The 26,920-nt window shown below is 41.9% G+C and overlaps 1 long non-coding RNA gene across 1 annotated transcript; it reads right to left on the reverse strand.

The window, feature by feature from the left end:
* Positions 1-950: 950 nt before the first annotated feature.
* Positions 951-25,224, reverse strand: LOC137153196 (uncharacterized). The gene is made up of 2 exons (XR_010919718.1): positions 25,147-25,224; positions 951-1,352 (listed from the first exon to the last, which is right to left on the reverse strand). It is a non-coding gene; the product is annotated as an uncharacterized lncRNA (long non-coding RNA).
* Positions 25,225-26,920: the final 1,696 nt, after the last annotated feature.

A 26,920-nucleotide genomic window follows, 5' to 3' on the forward strand; every position in this document is an offset into this window, starting at 1 on the left:
GGACAGACCAAAGTCCTGGCTGGGGATGGTCCTGCTGGGGCACAGCAGATATAGCTGCCCCGCCCTCTCTACACCTTGCACTTGCAGGGATTGGGTGTCACCAGCCCTGTGGTAGTGCGGGGAGCCCTGTGCGACCCTGTTGTCATGGGAGTGAGTGGACAAAGCACAGACCCCCAGCCAGGATTGAGAGGAGGAGGAGATCTTGTCCACGAGGAAGGGGAAGGAGGCCACTGCGCTGCTGAATGGTTCCTGCCCTCTCAATTATTCAAACTCCTGACGAGCCAAATAAATTCCACATCTCCCATGCTACTCAGATCATCATGAGCACCCAGTAGTAAGTTATGGGATGTTCTTGTGCAATGTTCTTCCTTCTCGTTGTTAATAAAGCTAGGTCAAGTGGCTCTGAATGGCAGACTCACACTAGAGCCTCTCACTAATGACAGCACACATCACATTTTGCTTTTGGCCCACTCCTGCTCCCACTGAGTTCAATGGCAAAATTTCCATTGACTTCAATTGGGAAACAGCAGACTCCCTAGGTTTATATTTTTAGCATCTAGATTTCATCTCAAATTAAGTAGCCAATATTAAATGGACAAACTGATTTGACTATTTATTCAATAAGTTTCCATTTAACATTTAAATCAAGATTATTAAAGAGTGTTGTGAAATTAACACAGCCCAACTCATTAAAATTTGTTTTCTGAACAAGCACTGACTCACCTCCCTCCCTGCTTCCTCAGGCTGGTCCACCAGCCACAGCCTCACCCTTCTCTCTTAACCCTTCACTCTGCTGCTTCTCTCTGACCTAAGGAGTCCCCATAACCCTTTATTGTGGAGACTGCTGTTTCCAAATGTAAATGAGCTGGTCACCCCAGCACTCCCTCATGGCTCTTTATCCTTGCTCTTCCAGGCCCTTTTACACAGATTCCACCTGCTTGCTCATCCCATCAGCACCCTTATTGGATCAGAGTTTATTTAGACAAAATGAACTCAGTGTAAAACTCAAAGTCCCAAAAGTCTGTCCCAGGGCATGGGTCTCACCTCAGAGCCTGTGAAGGAATCCTTCTGCTTCCCCAGAGTCCTTTTCTCAGACGAAGGAAACAATCCACTCTGGGGTCCATCTGGCAGCTCTCCTGCTCAGAGCTGACTTCCTTACTGACTTCTTAGAGTCAGCTCCACTCAAGAACTGCTTCTGCTCCCTGTTTGAGATTCCCTCTCCAGGCCAGGTGTTCTTGGTTGGCTCATTTAGTAAGCCTGCTCCAGGCTTCAGTCTCCTGCAGCTGGCTCCCTCACTCCCTTTGCTCTCCGTCATTGGTCCTAGCAGGATTTTGGATTGTCCCACAATCGTGCTGTGTGGGAAGGGAGAGCAGTGAGTGCTGCTAACGTAGGTTTTTTTTTTTTTTGGAGTCTGTTAAAAAGCAGTGATTGCAACAAAGGTCGTCTCTCTGGATCAAGAGTGATCAGTGAGGAAGAGGAGGACTGCTGCTCTGAAACCAATTTAATGAGTCAGACTAAGAGCCCTGGATTGCTAGGCAGGATTCTTCATTGCTTTTAGTCAATCAACAAACTTTGCAAATACTCCCACTTTAAACATCCGCGTTAGTTCAAACTACTGATTGTTTGAAAGCCTGTTAACTTTCAGACCTTGCTTCTGTATGGGCCACATGAGGCCTGTTCTGATCTAACTTGAGCTTTGAGGGCTGCAATCTTTGTTTTGCTTCACTGTCCTCCTCTTTGAGCCTGACTAGAGCAGACACTGCTCTAGCTGCTTCATTGCAATCACTACTTTTTTTTTTTTTTTTTTAAATCAATAATTGGTTTGGTGCCTGATCCACAAAAATCTCCCCCGCCCGATTTTCTGCAGGTCAACCCAAAAGAACAATTTTTCTTTCCAAAACAAAAATAATTTTTAAAAGCGTGTTATGGGCTGAATGAGACGTTCAACTTGAAACTAAACTTTTTTTAAAAAAAAGTTAATCTAGATAAATTGAAAAAAGAAAGTTTCAAAACGAGATTTCAAAAATGCTGAAACAAAACGTTTAGATTTTTTCCAAGTTTTGCCTTTGGTCAAAACAATTTGCTGAATTTGACTTAAAATTGCTCAATGAACTATTGCTGAAAAGCTTTGCTCAGCTCTAGTCCTGACCTTTGTGATCATGAAATATGTTTCACTGCTATATTCACTACTATATGATTTATCTGTGGCACACTGCACTGGTACACCAGGGAAATTCACTGTAGTGCTCAATGAGTGAGGGGTTAAGAGCAGTACAAAGAACCAGGCATAGTTTCTCTGTAAACGCCATCCCCTAACCCCACACACCTGCACTAGGTCACCTGGGGAATTTCTCGTCACCAGCTCAGACAGAGGAGACTTAAGTATGACATCATTCCTGCTTCTCTGAAGATGGTGTCACATTCCTGGCCACATTCCCAATACTGACAACCCCAAGTGTTTAAAAAAAATCATCATGAAACAGGCCCCCAAAATCATGAGATTAGTTTAAAAACTATGAGATTTAAAAAAGTAAAGGGGGGGAGGGGGTGGAGAGAATTGTTTTCCAGCTTATGGTGCATTTTAATCAGGTTTTCAAGCTTTTCTCCCCAACCATGAGAGCTAGGACTTTAAATAAAATAAAACAGATTTTCATGCCATCTCTTGATTTCAGCACCTGGAGCACATCAAATATTACAAAACTCAGTAAAATCCTGAGTTGGTATTGAGCAGCACACCCCCATCACAGCCTTTCTTGGCAACTGACAGAGTGACACCATGTTCAGAGAAGCAGGAATGATGTCACACTCAGGACTGTCTGAGCTGGGACTCAGGAATGAGAAATTTCCCGGTTACGTGGAGTATTGATGGAGGGTGACATATGGAGTTTACACAGATGCTATGCCTGGTTCTTAGCTACTGCTGTTAGCCCCTAACTTTTAGGGCACTAAAATAAACTTCCCTGATGTAATAAGGACAATTTGCCACACAGTTTATAGGAATAATATAGTCATGCATAAAATCATCTCAGAACAAGTTCCTGTTAATTATGTGTTTCTCATAAGTCATTCCACAGAAGAGATACTCATTGCTTTGTGGAGTGTGCAGCTTTGCTCCTCAAACTTTTTTACCTAGGCAAGATGAGGCAATGGGATATGTTTCTCTTTGAAAAATATCAGTAAGACACCTGATCCCATGAGATGCAAGAGAGCTGAGTGTACAGAGAAGATTGTATTCTTCTCACTTGTCTTGAAAACCTAGTATATTTGTCAGTGTGTATGGGTTGGGTGGAGAGGGGGAAATTAGGCACACACCAATATTTTCCTCATTGTTTTTCCATGTTATTATTGGAGGGCATATGCATCAGCTGCAAGTGCAAGGAGTGAAGGAGTATGAAATGGCAGACATTTTAAAATATTGGTTCAAAGCAATCCAAACTGGAATCTGCAATATTTTAAAACTAGCAGTGGGGTTTTAAACCTACAGGAGCACTGAAATATTTGAAGAACTTCAAAAATATCCCCCCAGGAGAATAAAACAGAACTGCATACATAGCAAGAGACCTATATTATGAGGACAAAACCCCCCAACTGGAGATGGATGCGCTGTTGGACGTGTGAAATGGATTGGATTGCAGCTCAAAACTGCTTTGATGGAAGTAAGCAATGATCCAGCAGAGTAGTCTATTCCCTGCACCGCCCTTTCAATGACCTTCAGAACCGTGAAACCCTGCAGCTCCCGGTGTCAAATTCTGTCCTGATATAAGCAGTTCTAATGCCACTGATTCTCCTGGAATTGTACCTGCTTACACACTAGGTCTGAATTTGGCCCTGTGACTGAAATGTCTCTTTCCCATGAATATTTTCTCCTCCAGATATTAGCTCTGGGACATTAATGTCATGGGTTACTGGCACATTAAATTAGTCCTTTCAAGATAACCTAGAAAAGGAGACTTAGATGCAGCCTATTGTGCAAAACGGAACTTATCTGTGTGGGGGTGCTACTGGAATAAGATGGAACTGCTCATGGATAGTAGTTTTTTCTACAGAGCTGGTGAAACTGCTTAGCTAGAAGCCTGTGTTTTCAATACCAAAAGTCCTGAGCTCATATTGCTTCTGCTTTGATTTGTATGTGTGTCAGGGGTGGAGGTAAGTGGCTTGGATAAAATGTCACAGCTAGCTAATTCCTTTGTCCAAAATGAGCTTTTTTAAAGCTTGAAAGTTTGATTCATTTGTTAAAGAAAATTCCGGGCTCTTTGCACTTCCTGGTTCTAGCAGAAGCTCTGAATGAAATATCACAACGTGACCTTGGCTTTGTGTCTCAGGGAGAGAAGAAAAAAAAACCTATCCGAGACTTCTGAGCTGGATTGCTAAAATCACAGCAGTTCAGATAAACATGGAATCAAAACGCCAAAGTGCTCTGAGCTTTGGCCATCACTAATGGCAAGACTTAACTAGTGAGCTTTTTTTCACCTGTTCCTCAGCCTGAAATTTATTAAATTATAAAACTAAAGAAAAATAGCACGTGTATATTAAACTGGAATCTATTTGATCCATTTTTTCTTGCCTGCCTTCGCAGGTCTCTTGTCTTAGTGCAACTCTGAAGAGAAACTATGTCTATCTATATGTTTCTACAGCACATAGTACAAGGCCCCAATCCTGATTAGGGATTATGGACATTACCACCACACTAATACTTTAAAAATACCTGGAGAGCCATAGCATGTGTAAATGACATTGTTCAATAGTCATTTCAGTGTCCTGACTTTTTCTCTGAGCAGATACATTTCTATGGTGTCTGATTACAGCCTATTCATTTGTTCACACTTCTGAAGACTGAATAGCTCAGACTGTTCTGTGATATTAGAAAGATCATTCAAATAACAGATTGAAACCTCCATTGGCTTTATAGGCCCTGGCTGAGAGACAGTAGCCAACATGACATGTAACAGGGCAGAACCCAAGACACAGATGCAGGACAAGTTGTTAAGGGTATGAATAAATACCCTTATGAGATCTCAGGGCACATTACTGAAGCAAGCTTTTGATAGTCTCCCACAGTATTCTTATCAGCAAGTATAGGTTGAATGGTCTATAAAATGGATAGAGAGCTAGCTAGATTGGGCTCAACGGGTAGTGATCAATGGCTCCATGTTTAGCTGGTAGCTGGCCACAAGCTGAGTGCCCCAGGCATCGGTCCTGGGGCTGGTTTTGTTCTACATCTTCATTAATGATCTGGAAGATGGGGTAGATTGCACCCTCAGCACATTTGCAGATGACACTAAGCTAGGGGAAGTGGTAGATACTCTGGAAGGTAGGGATAGGATACAGAGTGACCTAGACGATTTGGAGGATTGGGCCAAAAGAAATCTGATGAGGTTCAACAAGGACAAGTGCAGAGTCCTCCACTTAGGACAGAAGAATCCCATGCACAGCTACAGACTGGGGACCGATGAGCTAGGCAGCAGTTCTGCAGAAAAGGACCTGGGGGGTACAGTGAATAAGAAGCTGGATGAGTCAGCAGTGTGCCCTGGTTGTCAAGAAGGCTAATAGCATATTGGGCTGCATTAGTAGGAGCATTGCCAGTAGATGGAGGGAAGTGATTATTCCCCTCTATTTGGCATTGGTGAGACTGCATTTGGAGTCCTGTGTCCAGTTTTGGGCCACCTGCTATAAAAAGGATGTGGAGAAGTTGGAGAGAGTCCAGCGGAGGGCAACAAAATGATTTGGGGGCTGAAGCACAAGACTTATGAGGAGAGACTGAGGGAACTAGGCTTGTTTAGTCTGCAAAAGAGAATGGGGGTGGGGGGGCGGTTGATAGCAGCCTTTAACTACCTGAAAGGGGGTTCCAGGGAGGATGGAGCTAGGCTGTTCTCAATGATAGTAGATGACAGAACAAGGAGCAATGGTCTCAAGTTGCAGTGGGGGAGGTCTAGGTGGGATATTAGGAAAAAGTTTTTCTATTAGGAGGGTGGTGAAGCGCTGGAATGGGTTACCTAGGGAGGTGGTGGAATCTCCATCTTTAGAGGTTTTTAAGCTGAGGCTTGACAAAGCCCTGGCTGGGATGATCTAGCTGAGGTTAGTCCTGCTATGAGCAGGGGGTTGGACTAGATGACCTCCTGAGGTCCCTTCTAACTCTAATATTCTAGGATTCTAAGTGAAGTTTAGGGTTTCTGGAAAGTACTGGGCTCATAGCTCCTGAAAGAGAATGCAGTACTTCAGTGAAAACAGTACTACACCAATGGGAGAGCTTCTCCCATTGGCATAGTTAATATACCTCCTTGAGAATCAGTAGTTATAGCGACAGGAAGAGCCCTCCTGTTGACAGCGCTGTCTATACCGGAGGTTAGGTTGGTATAACTGCATTGCTCATGGGTGGGAATTTTTCACACCTGAGAGACATAGTGCAGACTTGACCTCAGCTCATGGGCTCTCTATGGAGATTGTTACCAAGAGGCTCAGCTGCTGCTGAAATGGGATGGAGATTTGTTACACAGGAACCTATCCACAGGGAATTGGACTGAGAGCCCTGTATTACTTCTCAGAGGCTGCAATCAGATAGAAAGAGCAGAGGGGGTCAAATTTTCTGTAGAAACTGCTTTTTGGTGGAAAATTGGGATTTTGACTAAATGAAGTTTTCTGTGGCATGTGCCTGCTTTCCAAGGAAAGTTTGGGGGCATTCAGACTTCTGATGAAAAGTCAAAGTTTCCATAAGAACATCTCCCTCTGCAAAGATGCTTCAGATGTGCTTGTGGATATTCCTCTGCCTCCCTCCCCCCAAGCACTTCTCATCTCTTTGGTGTCATACATTGAAGCAACTGATCCTTATTAGCATGCTCTCCAGATTCCAGTTTGAACACCTGTAACCACGGGTAAAGTCACAGCAGCTCTTCTATTTTCTCGGTGAAAATATCTGCTTCCTTTTATTCTAACTCTGTCAGTAATTAAGGATGTTTGTGGGTTCTGAAGAACATGGCTATGTGTCATGAGCAACAGACTGATTAAATCAACCATGGGGGAAATAAGTCTCCATCATTCGCCTACACTCTGTGATAAGTGAACATTCATTTATTTAGCGGTCCTAATTGGGGTACGGGACTAAATGACTGACCATGGAGATAAGACTGAAAGTGCATATTCTGTGTATCATGTAGGAAGAAAGAAGATGCACATTTGGGGACTAAGCATTAGATTCAGATTAATTTCTATGGGACCATGAAAACACAGATGGAAAAGATCCTTTGGGTTATTTCTAGTCATAACCTCCTACAGGCACTTCCCATTAAAGTGGAATTTTTCCCTGGAGTTTATTCTCCAGCACTTTGCTCTCTGATTCATGTTCTATGTCTCTTGCTAAGCAATATAGGTGAACAAAGTAAGGTCCTGATTTGGTAAACCCTTAGTCTTTGAAGGGCTACTCATATGAAAGCAACATAAATGACCACAAAATGCTTGAGCATGCTATGCAGCATAAACACACGTAAAATGTATCTTCTCCAGCTGCATTTCTATTGATTACTTCCATGGAACTGATTGGTAAAGCTGACAGATGCTTATTAGCTTTAGTTTTAAAACCTCTCTCAAAGCACTTACATACAAAGAGAATAGAGATGTCAGAAGTGGCTAGGTACCATCATGATGTTACAGTCAGCATACACATGTTGTGGAACATTTCAGTGAATTGCTTACAAGACTGTTTAATATTCTTTACATCCAGAAAAGAACTAGATACAAAGGCAAAGATCACACCACAGAAGGAACTGATCCTTGAAGTTATGACCAGCATGCAACTTGAGGACATTGAGAGACAGAACAAATCAAACAAGAACCTTCTTCAGGGAAATTTGGGAGAAAAGACCATGACATTTTTCTATTAAGCTGTCAAATACTATCCAGTAAACAGACAAATCAGATAAACTTTCATTTGATTAAGACACAGCATTTCCAGTTACCACATGAAATATGCAGTCTTGCTGATTACAATATGCTGAAAGCTATTGGAAAGGGAAGGACTATCAGCAGATGTCTGTGTCAGACACAAGGACCACATTATTTAAAAACTGCCAGATTTAATCCAACCAATTTTAGATCAGACACCAGGTTTATCAGTGACTTCTCTCAGAGCCTCCATTTATACATTATAAAGAGATGTTGCAAACTGCTTGATGGGAATCAAGTATGAGTGACTGTTTTTAAAATGTTTGTGAGTGAATTCAGCATTCGTTAAAGTGAAGGCATAATAGCACTGTCTGAAGGCAAGCACCGTGCAAGCGTCTCACATACAGCTCTGCCAGTACACCTCTTCCCTGAGCTTTAGCAACCCTTGCTACTCCCATCCTGAGCACTATATAGTTGTGTCAAGGCACAAACCTGTATTCCAGTCCTAGAGTGGAAACTGAGAATTATGATAAATATTGCATGAATGTGCATTTTTCTTTAAGTGTGTGCGAGTGATGAGCAGACAAGGCGATTGAGTTCATTTTCACTTGTGTTCAAAGCCAGTTCAACTCCTGTTTATATAGGTTTCATTTGGCATTCGTTCAGTTGCTAAAATCAACTCCCTAAAGAGAACTTGAATAGTTAGCTCTTTAACAATGTGTAATTCCGGTCTATAATTTAGAGAACAATTTAAACTATCACTTACCCACATTATATTTCTTATCAAATAGATTTATAGATGACTCAAACACACTAGGCATGTACTGAATTGCCTGCAGTCTTCTCATCTTGATGTGGACACTCACCCACAATCGTTTCTAGAAACGAGTGTCACAGCCCTGGGCTGTGATTTCATCATATCAGCAATACAAGGTCATTTCTGAACAGTATTTGGATAGGAGAATTCTAAGGAACACCCAGATGCTGGTGGAAGGAATGCATCTGACAATCAATACTGAACCATGGCTGTAATACAATGGGTGGTAAGGAACACTCTGCTGCTACAGATACCAGCTATCAATGTGATGTAAAACCAAGGTCTTACCCATTAGATATATAGATGCATTCTACTCATGATTATCTTATGGTTCAGTTGCTAAAAGCCCTAATTGTGCCTGTCTATTGCACATCGCTCTTGCAACACGATTGGCTTGGAACAAGTGTGACACATTGGTGCAACTAATGTTTTAACTTTCAGCTGTGTTCAATTAATTGATCCTGTTTTGCAGAACAATAGGAGAGCCGCTATTGATAAACATGATGGTTTATAAACTGGTTAGACTGTGATTTGGATTCTCACTCTTTGGAATCTTTTTTGTGTTTAATAAAAGTAAAGTGTTTTGTCAAAGACAGACATGTGAGAGATTTGAGATTCCTCAATGCTGGTTGTCCATGAATGAGCCTGTGGTGCTTTTCACAAAGAGAGCTTTTAACTCCAAAGTCCAGACCAAACTTCAAGCTGGGGAATGAAAGATGGTCTTGCAGCTAATGCATTGGACTGAGACTCAGGACATTTGTGTTCAAATTCTACCTCTGTGACAGATTTCCTGAGAGATCTTAAACATGTTACTTATTCTGTCCTTCAGTACCTACCTTCACAAGCATGATGTGATGACAAATGATTTAACGTCTGAAGCACTCAGGTCCAAATCCTCAAAAAGGTATTTAGGCTACTAATTTCCACTGAAAATCAATGAAAGTTAGGACCCTTACCCTTTGAGGATATAGGCCCTGGCCTCAGATACTAGGGCCATATACAAACACAGGCAGGTATTTCTGCCTAACTAAAATTCCGCCAGCTGTTTCAGGGGGCAAATATGTTGCTCATTTCTACTCCTAAATGAACAAAAACATCAGCTATTGTGCAGTCCTGCCAGTTCATTGCACCCCAAAGGTGGTTGCATTTCTGGGGTAGGGGGATGAGTGATCTCTATACATAAAGTTTGAAAAGAAAAAAAAAATTGGGATTGTGTTTTGTTTTTTAAAAGACACCCAAACACACACATTTGGGGGGAGATGTTATAATTTTCTGCTTTGTGGCCTGACATTGGAGGAGACTCAGTCTGCCATCTTATGCTATAGATGAATTCCTGATGCTTTGTGTGTGCATGCACATCTTACAGTCAGGATTTAAACCAGGATCCTATGGTCCATGGGAAGACGTTATACCTGCTGAGACAAAATGGTACTGGAATGTCCCCTCTGTTTGTTGGTAGGAGCTGTAGAAAGCTGCCCTCCCTTAGAACAAAGTTACTTGTATATCTTTAAGTGCTTAGCAATTTAGTTTTTTCGTTTTGACTGGGATACATAGTCACAGGTTCTGCTTCTAGCTAAATGCATCTTTGAACCTCATGTTTTACATATGGACTCTGCTTTTGAGATTCAATTAATCTCTCCTAATTTGAAGAACTACCACATATGGTGAGAACACATGAAGCAGCCCATGCTGACCGTGCATGGGGAAAAATAATGCCACTACTAGAGTGCAGTGATAAATTCATAATGTTTAGTTTGAAATATGGGCCTGATAAACAAGGGAATTGGTTCAGTCTCTCTCATTCCAAGTTTTCACTCAGAGTGAGACAAGGGGCATTTTTCCACTGGATAGTTGTGGCTGTAAATGGGGGTTCCACATATACATGGAGAACAGACAGATGGCTACATTCCTGCACTACACATCCAGTCCCAGACTTACCTTTACTGTGCAAACCATGTGTAATGAAACACATGGTCAGGCAAACATCAAGATTCTTTATAAACAAAGAATTAAGGCTAGGTTAATAGATATTACTTGCAGGCACACCTGCTAAATATAAATTTTCAGCTAAAAAACCAGATAGCACTTGTGGTTTGCACCAATTGCAATATTTCAATAATTTCAAAAATGTTTCATTTTGATTTTGACCTTTTTAAAAAATATAATTAGCTTAAATTTCTAAACAAAAAAAAGGCTTCAAAACTGGGAAACCAGACTCTTTTGGAAAATGTCCAAATTAAATATTGAAACAATTTTGAAATGTTTGTTTTCAAAAAGTTTTTGAGGCAAGAAATTAGTCAAAACAGACCCCCCCTGCCCCCCCACAAAAAAAAAAATTTCAGTTTCAATGAATCAGCATTTTCCTATAAAAATTTCTGGTCAACTCCATTCAATAATAAACTAAATAATCATGAAATGCCTAGAAACCCACTAGTATCTATTCAGAAGTTTAACAACTCTTTAATAGAAAAAAGCAGCATCCTGCATCTTCCTGTATCCTGGCAGCAGCACATCCTGACTGTATGAATTACCCTCTTTTGTGTGTCAGCTGAGTCATTGAGTCTAGCTGTTGGGCTAGAGAGTCCCTCCCTGACCTTCAGAAGGAAGATACTATAGAAACCAGCACATCAGTGAGTGAAGGTACAGTTTCTGTTGTAGGTCATTAACTAGAATGATGACCGAAGATAAAAGAATACAGCTTTTAAATGATGCAAGCCCTACGTTCCAAGGTATGAAAAGCAGATACAGATGCGCATCAGCAAATCCCAGGAATTTGGTGTAAGCCTTTAGTGAGCTCACTGCACGGACGACAAGAACACGTGATATGGGTTTTAATCAAGCTGCAACTGTGTCAAATTACATGCAAGGTTCCCATCAAGGGACAGCCCAGCACAGTCGCTTACACCCCATTGATTCTTTTTGCCAGTTCTTGGAGGCTCCCATCACAGGGGAAGCCAAACAAACATCATCCCTCCCCCTTTTGGGAGTCGAGTGGGGGCCTCCTACCCAGAACTGCCATCAAGTGTTTTTGGCAGGGCAGCCCCCTGTGTAGTGCCCCAGCCCCTGGTTTGCATTTGCCTCCAGGTGATTAGACAATGTCCCCATCTTGTAAGGAGATACTCTTGGGCTGCCCACTGTGTTACTGATTTTTAAGCTCCAGACCTAAAAAAGTGAGTTTCTGTACTGGGAATTCCTGCACCTGCCAAAAGGAGATGCCAGCATCAGCTTGGCTGTCTCTGCCAACTCCATACAGGCTACCTAGAAACTTGGCCAACTCAGTACAGAGATCATCCAAGAAAAAAAAAAAAAAAAAAAAAAAATCGGCACCTATACCAGAAAGAGATGCACTCCATCCTTTTGATAAAGCTCAGCCCATACTCTGGGCTGATATAGCTGAGTCACCATGGGACTCCAGTTGTCGATACTTTTGAGTTCGTGTTCCTCTGAGGCCTATCCACTTTTTTCCATGGGTGGACTGCAGTCTGCCAAGCCCTGTGGGCTAATACCTCCAACCCCATCCTGGGAAACATGTCCACCAGCAGTCCAACATCCTGCTTAGCCTTCCACATACTGCAGAAGAAGGCAAAGAAAAAGATACCCATGGTCTGCCAGTCTGACTCCTGATCCCAAATATGGCGATCAGTTAGACCCTAAGCATGTGGGCAAGGCCCACCAGCTAGACACCTGGGAAAGAATTCTCTGTAATAACTCAGGCTATGTCTACACTACAGAGCTTACAGTGGCGCTGCTATACTGATGCAGCTGCGCTGCTGTAAGATCTCTAGTGCAGCGGCTCTAAGCTGATGGCAGAGATCTTTTCCATCGACATAATTAATCCACCCCCAATGAGCAAACAGATTCCCTGGCATTTGCCCTCTCCTTCCTTCGCTGCCAGCACTTTTACTAAAGTGACACACAAAGCTTTGAGCCAATTCTCACTGAAGCCAATGGGAGTCTATGTATTGACTTCCGAGGGAGTTGGATCAGATCCTCTGGTGGAGGGGTGGTGGGTGAAGCTTCCACTGCCTGCCCTAATCTGTATAATACAGTCTTTAATTCTAGAAGGTTAAGAAACAGGCAGAAAACACTTTTAGAAAATGGCAGCTGCACCTGTTTCAATTTTGATCTGCTCATGAATGTACAGCTGGCACATTCCAGGCCAACAGCCAAATACATGCTTAGGAACATGTATACATATAAAGATGGCTCTCCAAAGGGTTTAAATGGAGAGCAACTTGGAAGATGAAGAGGCCCTTGGCTACTTTGCAGACATATGTTCTGCAGCAGGGAACCTAATAGGAAGCAGGAGACATACAGATTTCCTACTGTCTCCAAACCCTTTCTCTTCAGGGATTTCACTTCTTAGTAATCTCCCTAATCCAGTTTTGGTCTGAAAGGGACTTCAAAAGCTTATTGGTAACAAAAAGATCTAGTATTTTTCAGGACAGCATGAGCACCTTTTTATTTCTGGAATGATGGGCTCTGGACCTTGCTATTATTTAGACTGGGGAAAGGAAGAATTAGACGGTTCTTGATTAACATTCCCACAACTATAAGGGTGCAACCAGAGCTGATCAGCCCTCCTCTTTATCATCATTTTCCATTATATGTGAACAAGGAGGGGTTCACTAAAATTAATGGTGCACAAATTTAGAGACAGTAAAAAAAAAAAAAAAAAAAAAAAAACACTTCTCTATACACAGTTTGATGCAGTGCTGTAGTGGTGTTTGTCCCAGGATATTAGACAAAAGATGAGTGAGCGAATATCTTTTATTGGAGCAGCTTCTTTTGGTCTCTCTCACCAACAGAAGTTAGTCCAATAAAAGATATTACCTCATCCACCTTGTCTCTATACAGAGCACATTCAGAACTGGAAAAAGGTCAGTGAGAATAAGGAAAAAAATCCTACAGTAGCAGTCTTTAAATCAATATTTGAGGACTTCAGTAACTCAGCTAGAAGTTATGGGCCTACTGCAGGTATGGATGGGTGAGGTTCTGTAGCCTGCAATGTGCAGGAGGTCAGACTAAATGATCATGATGGTCCCTTCTAGTTTATGAGAAAACCTAACGGGTTTGTCTATTCCATTTTGGGACCCTTGATAACATGTTGCACAGAATATTGCTAACCTGTGGAACTCACTGCCACATGACATCATGCAAATTAAATATTGTGACAGGATAATGCCATGGCCACAAACATGCAGGCTGGAATCCTAATAAAGGATCAATTTAATCTCATGCTATAGAGTTTAAATTGATCACCTATAGGGATTAGGAAGAAATTCCTGACAATGTCCTCCCAATTTACATCTAGGTTCATCTTGGGAGATTTACTTGCTTCTAGATATTGGTCACAGCTGGCCGCAGAAACCTAAATTGCATGTGGGGAGGAGGGAAATGTTCTTATTTAGTTGAAGAAGTGCAGTTTGTGTAAATTAGCTTTGATTAGAGTGGATTATTTTCATCTGGACACGTATCAAGAAATTTGCAACCCTTGGGAATTAAAGATACACTGATCTGTTATGTGTAGCAAGGAAGACAATGGAAAAAATGGTTAGGTAATACAGGACAATCACTCCAGGGAAATAGTGGCTAATGGGTAACCAAAGCTGCTTCCCCACAGAGATCTGGATAGATCAAGACAACAACAAAAAACCCACACCCGTGACATCTGACTCATTTGTCTTCCCTCTTTTCGATTGGGTCATTCGATTGTTTTCTAGTTGGAACCTTTGGTACTGAACATACGAGGTCAAATTCTCTGCGGACATGATACTTCATTGACAGCAGCAGAATATTTGGCTCAAGTTACCATGATGCATAACAAAGCGAGAGATTTATGAAGAGAAGGCAGCTGCAGAGAAGAGCAGTGATATGAGATGTCCCGTGTTCCAGCACAGAGAGAGAGGTAAGACAGAACACACAGGTTTTGTTCCTTGCTCACACAAACATTTCCTGAAATTAGAGTTCTCTCACAGTATGTCTACATTGCACAAAGCCGGAGCTCTGACTCAGGTTTGAATCCAAGCACCCCTTCCGTCCACACACAAATCGGCTTGACTTGATTCAGAAAGCACTCAGGACCCGGCTCTTAGGACACTGCTGGAGAGAAGGGTCACAGTCTGACTCAGATCTAAGCCTTGTCATTGTGCAGTGGGGATGAGCGCAAGCTGCAGACACAAGTCAGAAGTTTTGTAGTGCAGCACGGACACGTTAGTATGGCTGAGAAACCCAGGTCAAGCAATTCTAATTCCAGTTTACAATGCAGTGTGGATGCTCAAGCATGGGCTTGCAAATACTAAGTCCACAAGTCCGGGTCCCACAGATGCAGGTTTACAATGGAGTGTAGAGAGACCCTAAATTCCTATACATAATCAAACTAGAGCACTCCCTATTGGAAGCTATTTATCAAATATGAGGAAAGAGATGCCTTTCCTTTGCATACACAGCTCAGTAAACCTCTTTGTAACAGGGTGAACAAATAACGGTTTCCCACAAATAGCTTACATTCTAAATATTTAGGAGACCCGAATGCATGAATCTCTGGATACACTTTGAGGAAGTGTCAGTGAATCATCATCACTAAGCATTGAGCCCTAGAGTCACCATTTAGGGTCCTTGGGTTGTCATTTACACCTATGCAAAGGGTGTGTCAAATATCAAATCAGAATTCCCCATTCACACCTGCAGAGCTGTTTTACATCCACTGTGCACAAGTGCCAATGACTCCATGGATTGGAAGAAATGGAGTCCTTAATCTCAACCCACTTCCTGAAGTGGAAGTCTAAATTTCCCTGCCACCTTTTATTTCCCATGTGGGCATCTGCCACTTATAAAATTCTGATCACCCCTCTCAAGACTGCTTCTGTATCATGCTGCCTGTCAGTATTTAACAACGTCATATACTGACATGACAACCTGCTGACCACAGGCTGATTTGCAAAGCAACAGGCAGCTACAATGTTCACAAAGAACATATCCTGTGTTCTCTCTCTTCCAAAATATTGAAATTCCTGTAATTCCTTGCAGATAAAAACCATCTAGAAATTAATATTTCTTACAAAGTCTGTATAAGAAAGAGAAAAATGTCCTAAGAGTTCATCCCATCCACGAACATTTCCACTATCCTGTTTCATCCCACTGCCCCAAAAAATTAAACTACAGCCCACTAAGGATGAGGTCTTTATTAAGCCACAGAAGAAATACAGCACAAGTTCAAACTCTGCACATGCAATGCCCCATCATTGGGCTTTTTAAGGGTGAGAGGGTGGTTGTCTCCATTGTCCATTCAGTCTTCGCCAAAAAGGGGGCTGATGAGTTCCCGATTGAGATGTAGCAGATATTTATGTTGTGAATAACTACAGTGTAATGCAGCTGGGGACTATACATTGGATGTGGCGCCTTTTGGCTGTGAGGCATCTGTTTGAATTCCAGTCCGGCTCAGTAGGGACAAAGTGGTCATCTGACTGCTATGTTACATGGTTTCTAGGAAATGAGTTCTGGGGTCTCAGTCCCTTTCCTGGTGGATGCAAGCACCCAAATCACAAAAGCAGCATCAATCACATCCACAAGCCCCTACAGAGAATCATAGAAATATAGGACTGGAAGGGACCTTGTGAGGTCCTCTAGTCCAGCCCCCTGCACTTATGGCAGGACCAAGCATTATCTAGACCATCTCTGACAGGCGTTGGTCTAACCTGCTTTTAAAAATCTCAAATGATGGAGATTCCACACTGATTGCCTCAACAGGCAATCAGTTCCAGTGCTTAACTACCCTGACAGTTAGGAAGTTTTTTCTAGTGTCTAACTTAAACTGCCCTTGCTGCAATGCAAGTCCATTGCTTCTTATCCTATCCTCAGAGGTTAAGGAGAACAATTTTTCCTCCCTCCTTCTAATGATTTTTTTATATACTTGAAAGCTGTTATGTCCCCCCTCAATCTTCCTTTTCTCCAGACTAAACAAACCCAAGTTTTCAAACTTCCATGATCAGTCATGTTTTCTAGACCTTTCATCATTTCTGTTCCTCTCCTCTGGACTCTCTCTGGTTTGGCCACATCTTTCTTGAAACGTGGCACCCAGAACTGGACACAATACTCCAGCTGAGTTCTAATCAATGTGGAATAGAGCAGAATTACTTCTTGGGTCTTGTTTACGACACTCCTGCTAATACATCCTAGAATGAGGTTTGTTTTTTCCTATAGTGTTACCCTGTTGACTCATTTAGCTTGTGATCCAGTATGACCCCCAGATCCCTTTCTTCAGGGCTCTCTCCTAGGCCGTCATTTCCCATTTTGTATGTGTGCAACTGATTGTTCCTTCCCAAGTGGAGTACTTTGCATTTGTTTTTATTGAATTTTGTCTTATTTACTTCAGGCCATTTCTCCAGTTCATCCAGATCATTCTGAATTTTAATCTTAGCCTCCAAAGCTCTTGCAACCCCTCCTAGGTTGGTATGATCTGCAAACTTTATAAGTGTTCTCTCTGCCATTATCTAAATCATTGATGAAGATAATGAACAGAACCAGACCCAGAACGAATCCCTCCGGGAGCCCACTTAATATACCTTTGCAGCTTGACTGTGATCACTAACAACTTGTTGGAAAACTATTCCCAGAGAGTAGTTATGCACCCACCTTACAGTAGCTCCATCTAGGTTGTATTTCCCTAGTTTTTTTATGAGGTCATGCAGGACAGTATCAAAAGCCTTACTAAAGTCAAGATATACCACATCTACAAGGCTTGTTGCCCTGTCAAAGAAAGCTGTCGGGTTGGTTTGACACCATTTGTTCTTGACAAATCCATACTGACTGTTACTTATGACCTTATCTTCTAGGGGTTTGCAAATCGATTGCTTAAATTATTTGCTCCATTGTCTTTTCAGGTACTGGAGTTAAGTTGACTGGCACCAGCTGGCTCCTGTCATACCACTGTCTGTTGACTGGCTCTTAAATGTCAGCCTCTTTAGGTGAGCACTGAGCTAGCTGAAAGACCTGGTGACCTATAGGCCTTTGGCTTTAATTGTCTCTATTGATATATACTATTTACTTTCCGCTGCATGTGGTTGGTCATTGTTTTGACAACCAAATGTTTAGTTTAATGAAAATGTTAATTTACCAAGAGCAAGTTGCCATGATGCAATCTAAGATGGTCATCTTGGCAGAGGCCTCTCTCCCGTCCTTTAACACAACAGCCCCAAAGACCTGTTGGGGTGATGAAAGCCTTCCCTCCCCCCCCCCCCCCCCACCCCGCCTTTCGGTTATGACATTACATTACTCATGATTATTGTCAGCAAACTTTGCACACTGCCAAATACTAGGGTGGGAAGCATTTTTTCCTTGCAGCACTTAAGGGAAGTTGGAATCAGCTGTGGCCTAGAGCAGAAAAGGCTCCCAGTTTTTTTGAGCAATCCAGTTCCCATAACACAGACTCTACAGGAGTTTAATTACTACAGTATCTCAGCATATAACTGGCTTGTTCTCAGAACAGGAAAGTTTGTTAGCAGGGATGAGGAAATCTCATGGAGTCTGAAGGTTTGTGAATCTCTTAAGTTCTCCTCAAAACTAGTTAATCTTGAGAACCTTCCTGTTACTAAATCTATTTTTAAAAAAGCCAATTCAATGTAAAAAAGTAAATGTGTTTACAGCCATACAACACTGTGTTAGGGATCAACACACCCCAAAAGCTGGAGTGGTGCAAAGTGGTTGTCATGTATAGGTGACTGGGTTTACACTTTAAAAAAAAAAAAACAAAAAAAAAAACCCTTGCTTTTTCCCCTATTCTTCCCGCTCCTCTGTTTTTCCAGTCAGTCTTTGTTTTCACCCTGCCCTCACTCGGTTCCATTTTCCTCCTCACTTCTTCCCTGGATTTTCTCCTCTGCCCCCATTCTTTCTACATCTGACATTTTCCTCCAGTCTCTCCCAATCAGAATATGAACCTAACAACATTCAAGTTCAGTCAATCCTTCAAACCTTTGTAGTTCAAGCGGGTTCAAAAGTAAAACAAAACAAAAAAAAGTTCTCTCAGTTTTAAGTCCTAAACATTCCTAACGCACCAAATAACTTAATGTATGAGGAATCATGTGTGCACGACATTGATTAACCTCGGTTTAAAAAGCAGTTTAACAGGCAATTTGAGCCATGCAATTTAATGTACTGGAAGGTTCTGTTTATCTAGAGCTAAGCAAACTCATTCTTCTGCATAAATCAAACAGAGTACACTGAGTGCCTGCTCTAATCACATACTCCACAGCTCAACATACACATTTGAAAAAGGCATTAGAGAAACCCTCCAAAACTCCTTCAGTTTTAACAGCAAATATTGCCCGCTTGTTTTTGAGTTGGTATCTCCAATAGCTGCAGACAGAATTACAGCTGCGTGTCTGGAGTCTGAATTACACTGTCACCACACACTTTTTCATCTGACATTTCACAGTGGCCACCACACCTGAAGAAGAGCTCAGTGTAGCTCAAAAGCTTGTTGATTTCACCAGCGGAAGTTGATCCAACAAAGGATATTGCCTCACCACCTTGTCTCTCACATCCTGGGACCAACAGGCTACAGCAACATTGCAAATGACATTGACCACTTAAAACTGAGTCAGCAGGAAAACCTCATCACAGCTCTAGTCAAACCCTCCTTGCTGGACACTCACCAAGGTGCGGTGCTGGAGTTCAGTGCTCGTCCCACATGCTTTTCAGCCTTCCTGAGTCTGAGCAGAGTCCATGCACTGGCACTGGGTCTCTCTGCACACTCTTGGGGTGCAGATGCTCTCTCGCACCCCCCCTCTGAGCACAGAGAACCTGAAGCCCCACTGCTTAGACCGTGAGACTAGTGCTGAATCCCCAGCTGCTTAATCATTCTTTCCAAGAGCTCCAACCTTGTAGGCACTCTGATTTACAGTTACCTCGTCAGGGACACCTGATAATTTAAGTAGACATGCTTTGCAAAACAGCTTTCTTAAAACAGTTACTCTTTGCTGTAGAGAGCACATAGGAGTTATGCAGATCTAGATAAAAAGCAGTAAAACACCTGGAGGCTGGGAGTGGCATACATCTGCTCACCACTCGAGCATTCTTTGGGATTTGATCTCCCTCCTGCAACTCATGGCTTCTCCTCCAATGTATGTATATGGAGTCTCTCTCCTACAGCCACTGGCTGGTCTCAGTCAAAAAGTCCCCCATTTCCAAAAGCCTGCCCCTTTGTTCCTCTCTGCTGCCCCAAGCTTCTTTTGTCTCCGACCCATCCACTATTCATCTGTAAAGACAAACTGCCCACAGTTAAGCTTGCATAGAGGGAGCTGTGTGGTAGCTTATTTACTCTGAGGGTAAAAAAATGACAGAAAACATACTAAAAACAATAAAAGGACCTACCACGCATGCGAATAAGCTTACTACAGATCAGCCCCCCCTCCCCCCCAGTCTCTACAAGGGTTCTGGTCAGTGTCAGTCCTTCCAACCCTTCCTTAAGGATTGGGGCCATCTGTTTGATGGGTCAGAACCAAAACTCGAGGGCTTCTCTGCACTACAGGTTATGTTGGTATAAGTTTAGGTTGCTCCAGGTTTCGGATAAGCCATTCTCTTGCGTGACAAATTACACTGACCTAAGCACTGCTATGGACAGTGCTATGTTGGCACGAGAGCTTCTCTTGAGGACATAGCTGCCACCTCTTAGGGAGGTGGTTTTATTGTGCTGACAGGAGAGCTGTGGGGTTGTGGCCTAGAGCCAGTTAACCACCAGATTATTTATCCCAACATCCTTTGTCTAATGATTTCTCTAGAGAATCCAGGTTGAGCCTTTGAAAAGACTATGAATAAGTAATCAGCCAGACAATAGGTTCCCTTTCCAGGATGAAGCTTCAAGGCCTGATAACTAGAGGAAGTATATTAGTATACCCCCTTCTCCTAGGGACGTTACATACAATCTCACAACACCACCACTTAAACAATAGCATTTAAATACAATGAACTCCAAAGATATTAAACTTAATTCAATAAGATTTGTCCAGGATATTACAGAAAAGCTTTGGTTAAGCATCTAACCTGAATCTAAGCTCCAAGCCTGATAAGGCTACTGCTTATTGGATAATGCAAACAAGTGGTTAATAATTTGACAATTGACACAGAAAAAAAAAATCACTGGATAAACAGTTTGATAAAAATTGTTAAGACAACTCAGACAGCTATTCAAAATAATTTTAAGTAACAAAATGTGTTGACAGTTCAACCAGTCAATGCCCATTACATAAACTTTATTAAGGAAGGAACTAAATGTTAAAGATTAAAAATAAATTATCCAGGAGCAGAATGGGCCTATGAACAGTCTTCTTTGTTTACATAGGTCCACACATTCGTTAACTATGAGACATTCTCTGCTTTTTCCCTTCCCTTTTATATTTTTTTTTTATTTTCTTCCTTTAATCGTTTCTTGGAGCTATGCCCATACTAACAATCTCTCCCTCTTCATTTCTCTGTTTCCTATTGATGTTTGTTTCTCCCAAGCTGCTATTTTTGTGCCTAAAAATGATTTGGCACTAGCTGAATAAACAATCTTGGTATTTTACTCCTTTTGAGATGACAAAAGGTTGAGATGAACAGGCGTGACAGTTTTGTGAGCCAAATAAAACAAACAAACAAATTCCAGTAATTCTCAAGACATATTGTAGAAGGAAATCAGGCTGGTTCCAAGCTGTGGAACTGGGAATTTCAGGTGTTTTATATTCAGTATGCAAATTCCTAAAGAGCTAGTGAGCAGTTTAAACTTTCCACTTCAGTTCTGCCTCATTGTTGGTAATCTCTAGACCCTGCCTCATGGCCTCTCTCAGTTACTTTGGTAAAATCTGGCCCATGACCTAGGATTCAGTTCTGCACTTGGATATGCTGGTTGCACAGGGTTACACATGCAATATAGTGTATGTATATATGCAAAGCTGGTGATTTTATGGGATGCTTATTGTACAAGGCAGTGTCCATCCTACTCATGGAGTAGGAAAGATGGTCCAATGGCTAGGGTACTGTTGGTATGTGTACAAGTGACCACTATTAGAAAAATCAAACACTTACCAACAACAACTCTGCACCATGATATCTGAGATACCACCTTTAAGAGTTAATTGAAAATTTCACTTTTTTCCCCCAGAGAAATTTGGAGGCAAAGGGATGGAATTTCAAAAAAATATTGCAAAAATTTCATCTCACTTTTTGACCAACTCTAGTTATTTTCGGTTGTAAGTTTAGATGGAAACGGTTGCATCTCAAGCACCACTTTATAAAGGTGACCACCATGAAGGATGTGGAAGAGGTCTGTAATATTATCTGTACATCTGTGGGTTTGATTATTATTGTCTTGTTTGCTGTATGCTTACTAATGGTTAATTTAGGCATGAATTAGGCTGCACGCTAGGAAAACAGAGGAGTTCTTCTGTTAGCCGTCCATTTACTATACAAATACGTAAAGGGACAAAGCAGGTGTCATGCCCTTTGAAGATGCTGTGTTCAACACCCCCTCTTGGCACTAGGGAGGAAACCAACATAGAACTTTAGAGGTTCCAGGGTTTTTTTTAAATCCACTCCAAAGCTCAGGAGAAAGCAGCAAAGATTGCAAGAGATCAAACTGTCCCCACACACCCAGAGATGAGGGTTCTGGGATAACACAGACCTACCTAAGCTTTTGGGAAGGCAGAAGCATACAGACTGTTATGTTAGAAACCCTTTTCTTGTTATGCTTTGCTCCTATGGAGGAGATTAAATGAAAAGTCTGTTTTGATTCACTGTATTCATGCACTGGCCACAGCTCCTGAAGGCCAAGTCTTTCAGGACAGTCAAATCCAGTCAGGGCTTCTGAACTATCATGCTTAGTAAACAGGGTGCTGCATTCGGAGAACACAATCTAAAGAGTGGAAGAATCATGGGATTTCACCCAAGAGGTGAAGGTAAGAGGCCTGTCACCTGGAGAAGGGGCACTCAGGATTGAGAGAGTCAAAAGGCGCAGGCAGCCCTGAACTGTGAAAACCAGAATACAGCATTACCTTCACTCAGGGGAGCTTGGGGGATTTTGAGAGGGGGAGTTCTCTATTGATAGAGCCAAAGTCACAATGGTAATGCTTTTTCTCCCAATAAGGCTGCACTGTATCTGCCACCATAACCACTGTTCATGTATGACAGCGCTCTACACAGAGAGCAAAGTCTGGACCTGCCAAGGAGGATTCTGGAGAGCGGAGATTTGTAGCATTTGTTTGAGATCAGAGCTTGCCCTTTTACAGAACAAACTCAGTGTTTCATCCACTCCCTTTATTGCTGAACATTTTCCAGTTGGGGGATTCACTCCTTTGTTTGTTTTCTAAACAGATAAAAAAAAAAAAAAATCCCCACAGCTGCCTTTTTTTTTTTTGGGGGGGGGGGGGGAAGAGGGGAGAAGGGCACACTGATTTTTCACATAAAACTGTGCCTTCTCTGTGTGTTTGTAAGACAGTGCTCAGAGATTTTGAGATGCAAGGATTATAGAAACACAAAGCATAATATTTTATATGAACACATTTTAGAAATTGTTTTTCTTTTACAGCCATCTCATTCCAGTAATGACAGCTTCCTACATGGTCCCTTTGTCCAGACTATACATTACCATTTGAGTGGCTTTTGTTTCCCTTGCTTTATAATCATACAAGTGTTACCATATAGGAATATAACAGCAGGCAGTATTATCACAATCCAAAGCAATGCTAACCTAGCCTCTCTAACTGTCTTCTGTCCAAGTTCATCTTGATTCAAAGCATGTCTACCATGTGATCATAGCCCTCTTGTCTCCACTCCCAAACTAATGTCCTTTCACTGGGTAACTCACATCACCTTTATTGGGAGGTCAGAGGAGTAGGTGCAGGTGGGACATGACTCACTTAGTTCTATGTCCTAGTGATAATAGGAGTCTTCCTACTCTTATGATGCTCCTCTCTTCTGTCTCCTTCTGTTCTTATTTGATTATGTATTCAATTATTAGATGGAGGCATCCAGTGCAAAGAAACAGAGAAAGACTGCATTTACATGAATAAAAAGAAGAAATTGATGGAATGAGCAAATTACATGTATTTCTATCCTGAGCAGATATGAAAACTAGAGGTTCTAGAAAAACAAAAAAAAAATCAAGCTGATCCTCAGATTCATTCCCGCCATTCCCAGTGATGCAGACATGTACAATTACTAGACAGCAAGTGTCACTATCACCGAGTAATTCAGCCTAGAAGAGCCCAACTTCCTCATATGAGGAGGATTTCAGGTTTATTAAACTATGGTGGTAGAACCCAATTCCCAGTTATTGGGGGTGCCTACCTCCTATTTCTAAGTCAGAGTTCATCCACTGATAAACATCAGTTAGGGCCCCTTTAGAATTTATTTATGAAGTGTTGATATAGAACATACAACAAAAGAAAATAAGACATAATAATAGTAAAGTTAAATGCTCTGAGTTCAAACAGATACTACATGTATAAACTCGAATCTGGGCACTTTAGTAGGGCCTATAAAATATGGCCACAAGTCACACACGTGCATGCAAATTATCTAGATACACAAATATTAAATTGATGAAAAATGCACGATCTGTTTGTGCAACAGATGCACATGCAAATGAGAGGGTACAATTTAGGCAGCTGAAAAGTATGCTATAGGCATCTGACCAAATGCAGGCACTTATTTTGATTTGTCACTCAAACCAAATGGCTATCCACAGATAAGTAAACCATAGAAACTGGAGACTGAAAAGACCACTGAAGCCATCTGTTCCTGTCCTTACCACAGCCAGGATACAATTATAGTATATCAAAATGTAATCATTTCATTACAGAACTCATTTAATCAGGAAATACTTGTAAAAGCTCTGTGCTTCAAGAAGGCCCAGAAGTACTATCTATCTTAGGTAATTATAGGACCTCCATTATTGTATCTGAGCACCTCACAGTTTTTAATACATTATCCTCACAGCACCTGCAGGAGGTAGGGAAGTGCTGTTATCACCATTGTACATGTGGGGAGCTTAGGCACAGAGCAAATAAATGACTCACCCAAGGGCACACAGTAGTCTGTGGCAGAACAGGAGACTGAACCCAGCTCCTCTCAGTCCCAGGCTAGCACCCTAACCACTGGGCCAGCCTTCCTGTCTGCACACCAGACTATTCTCAGAGCACTTCTATTCCAGCCAGAGCTAGGCAGGACAACAATCTTACTAAACAACAGGCAATTTCCAGCCTGCAATTCAACTTTGGGTATGTAATACAGTGGCCTCTGGGCCCACTGTGACCCAAGGTACCTCTGCACTCACCTACTTCCATTGTCCCCTTCTTCAGGACTCCCTAAACAAACTCCACCCAGTCTCTCTTCCAATCACAGCCCTTCTTAGGCTCTGGGTTTTTAATTAAATTAACAAAGGTCCCAAAAACAAACAGAAGAAATCTTATACCCAGACTTACTTTGAGTATAGCCCCATCTCTCTTGAGTGTGGTCCCTTCCTCAGGCACTACTACAGCTGTCTTTCACTCCCTGCAGCCCACTTCTAGTTCTGCCCCCCTGTAACCCTTTATAGCTCAGGTGAAGCCTCCCCAGCCCCCTTAATTGGCTCAGCTGGAAGTACTTGCTCTGGACAGGGCAGCTGGACCTATTTCAGTTACTGAGGACCAGCCACCCTGTGACAAGGAGTAGCTGCCAAAATTTTCATGCTTCACCCATCGCCAGTTCCAATGACAGGGGGACAAAGCAACTGAATGGTACCATTTCCTATTCATTTCATTCTTTTCTTTAAAAATTAATGCTGCCATTTAATGTATTTCATGGCAGTGGAAAGACAGCGGGATTGCATGGTTATCTTGTGCAAGACACTTCATCAGCAATCCTACGTGTATTGATCTGCATCATTAGTAAGTGCTTCATAGCTCACATCTGAATAAACATGCTGGGATCAGAGGCTCCCAAAATGGAAACAGGCAGATGGTGTAAGTATAACCCTAACAATGTTAGCACATACTTATGAAAATTATGGTGTCACTCACTCTTCTGAAAGTACTAGACAAGGGGCCAAATTCAGCCCTGGTGTGACTCTATTCCAGCTACTGAAGGCAGTGGTCTCACAGCAGGGCTGAATTTTGCTTTTTGTCTTCAGAAGAAGAGCTACCTAATATACTGCAGCAGCTCTTCTGAGTGTGTATGAGGTATTTCATATCTAAGCCATTATTCACAGGTCACTGGCAGCAACAACTTATGCCTTTTCTGAATGTTGTTATAATTTATTTTCTAATAATGAATTATTTTCCCCAGCAAAACTATAAAAATCAGTTAGCACTAAGAGAAACCAAATAAATTACCCAAATAGTTTAACAGTATTTGCTTTCATTTGCTTTCATTGTGAGTTGCACATCCATTGTACTTGCTGGCTCCTTTTGGTATGAATATCCTGCTCCAGCATCACTCTGTCAGACAGGAAAACAGACAGCTGGCTTTACCATGACTTGATCCATGCCAATGTCCTGTAACAACTCTTAACCTCAAAGGATAATGAATCCTTGCTCCAAGGATTTTCTAGCAGGAATGGGAGGAACATGAAGACTGCAAGAAGGGACTTGCTCAGGGGCACACACAGCTGAGGTAAGATTTGATTTAAAAAGTTTAAGTAACTAGTTATATGAAAAGTAGATGAACATAAGGCCATTATCACTCACTGACTCCTTCAAGGTATATGGCCAAGGGACTCCATGGTCCTAGTCACTTTCCTTCCATAGCCTCTCCGTTTTACATCTACCACCCTTGAACCTTGTGAGCAAATCAGGCCTGAGCTTCATTCTTCACTCACTTAATATCAGTTTCACACTGACATTTGAGGAGTTCCAATGTGAAAGGAAAACCAGGCCCATAAACTTTACTTCTTTTTCTTTAAAGCGATTGAACTAAATAATAAAGGATAAAAATGATGATTAAAATTGGTTTTATTTTGGTTTGTTTCAGCCCAGATTGTGCATCAAAATTCAAGGACTGAAAATTCACATGAACACAATACAGAATTGGACACCCCCCTTTGCAAACTAAAGAAAAATGGAGTTGGACACACAACAGGGGAAGACTGAATGATATTTAACTCAAGCTGCTGCTATTGCCTGTGGTAACATCCCATTACCTCAACAGTGATGTTGACACAGGGAATCTTGACTTATCCAACTCCATTATTCTTTCAGAGAGCACCTGCCCAATAGATTT

The sequence above is a fragment of the Emydura macquarii genome, unplaced genomic scaffold (genome assembly GCF_026122565.2).
Source record: "Emydura macquarii macquarii isolate MOO-44397 ecotype Brisbane River unplaced genomic scaffold, CSIRO-AGI_Emac_v2 contig_1253, whole genome shotgun sequence".
Classification (NCBI taxonomy): Eukaryota; Metazoa; Chordata; order Testudines; family Chelidae; genus Emydura; species Emydura macquarii.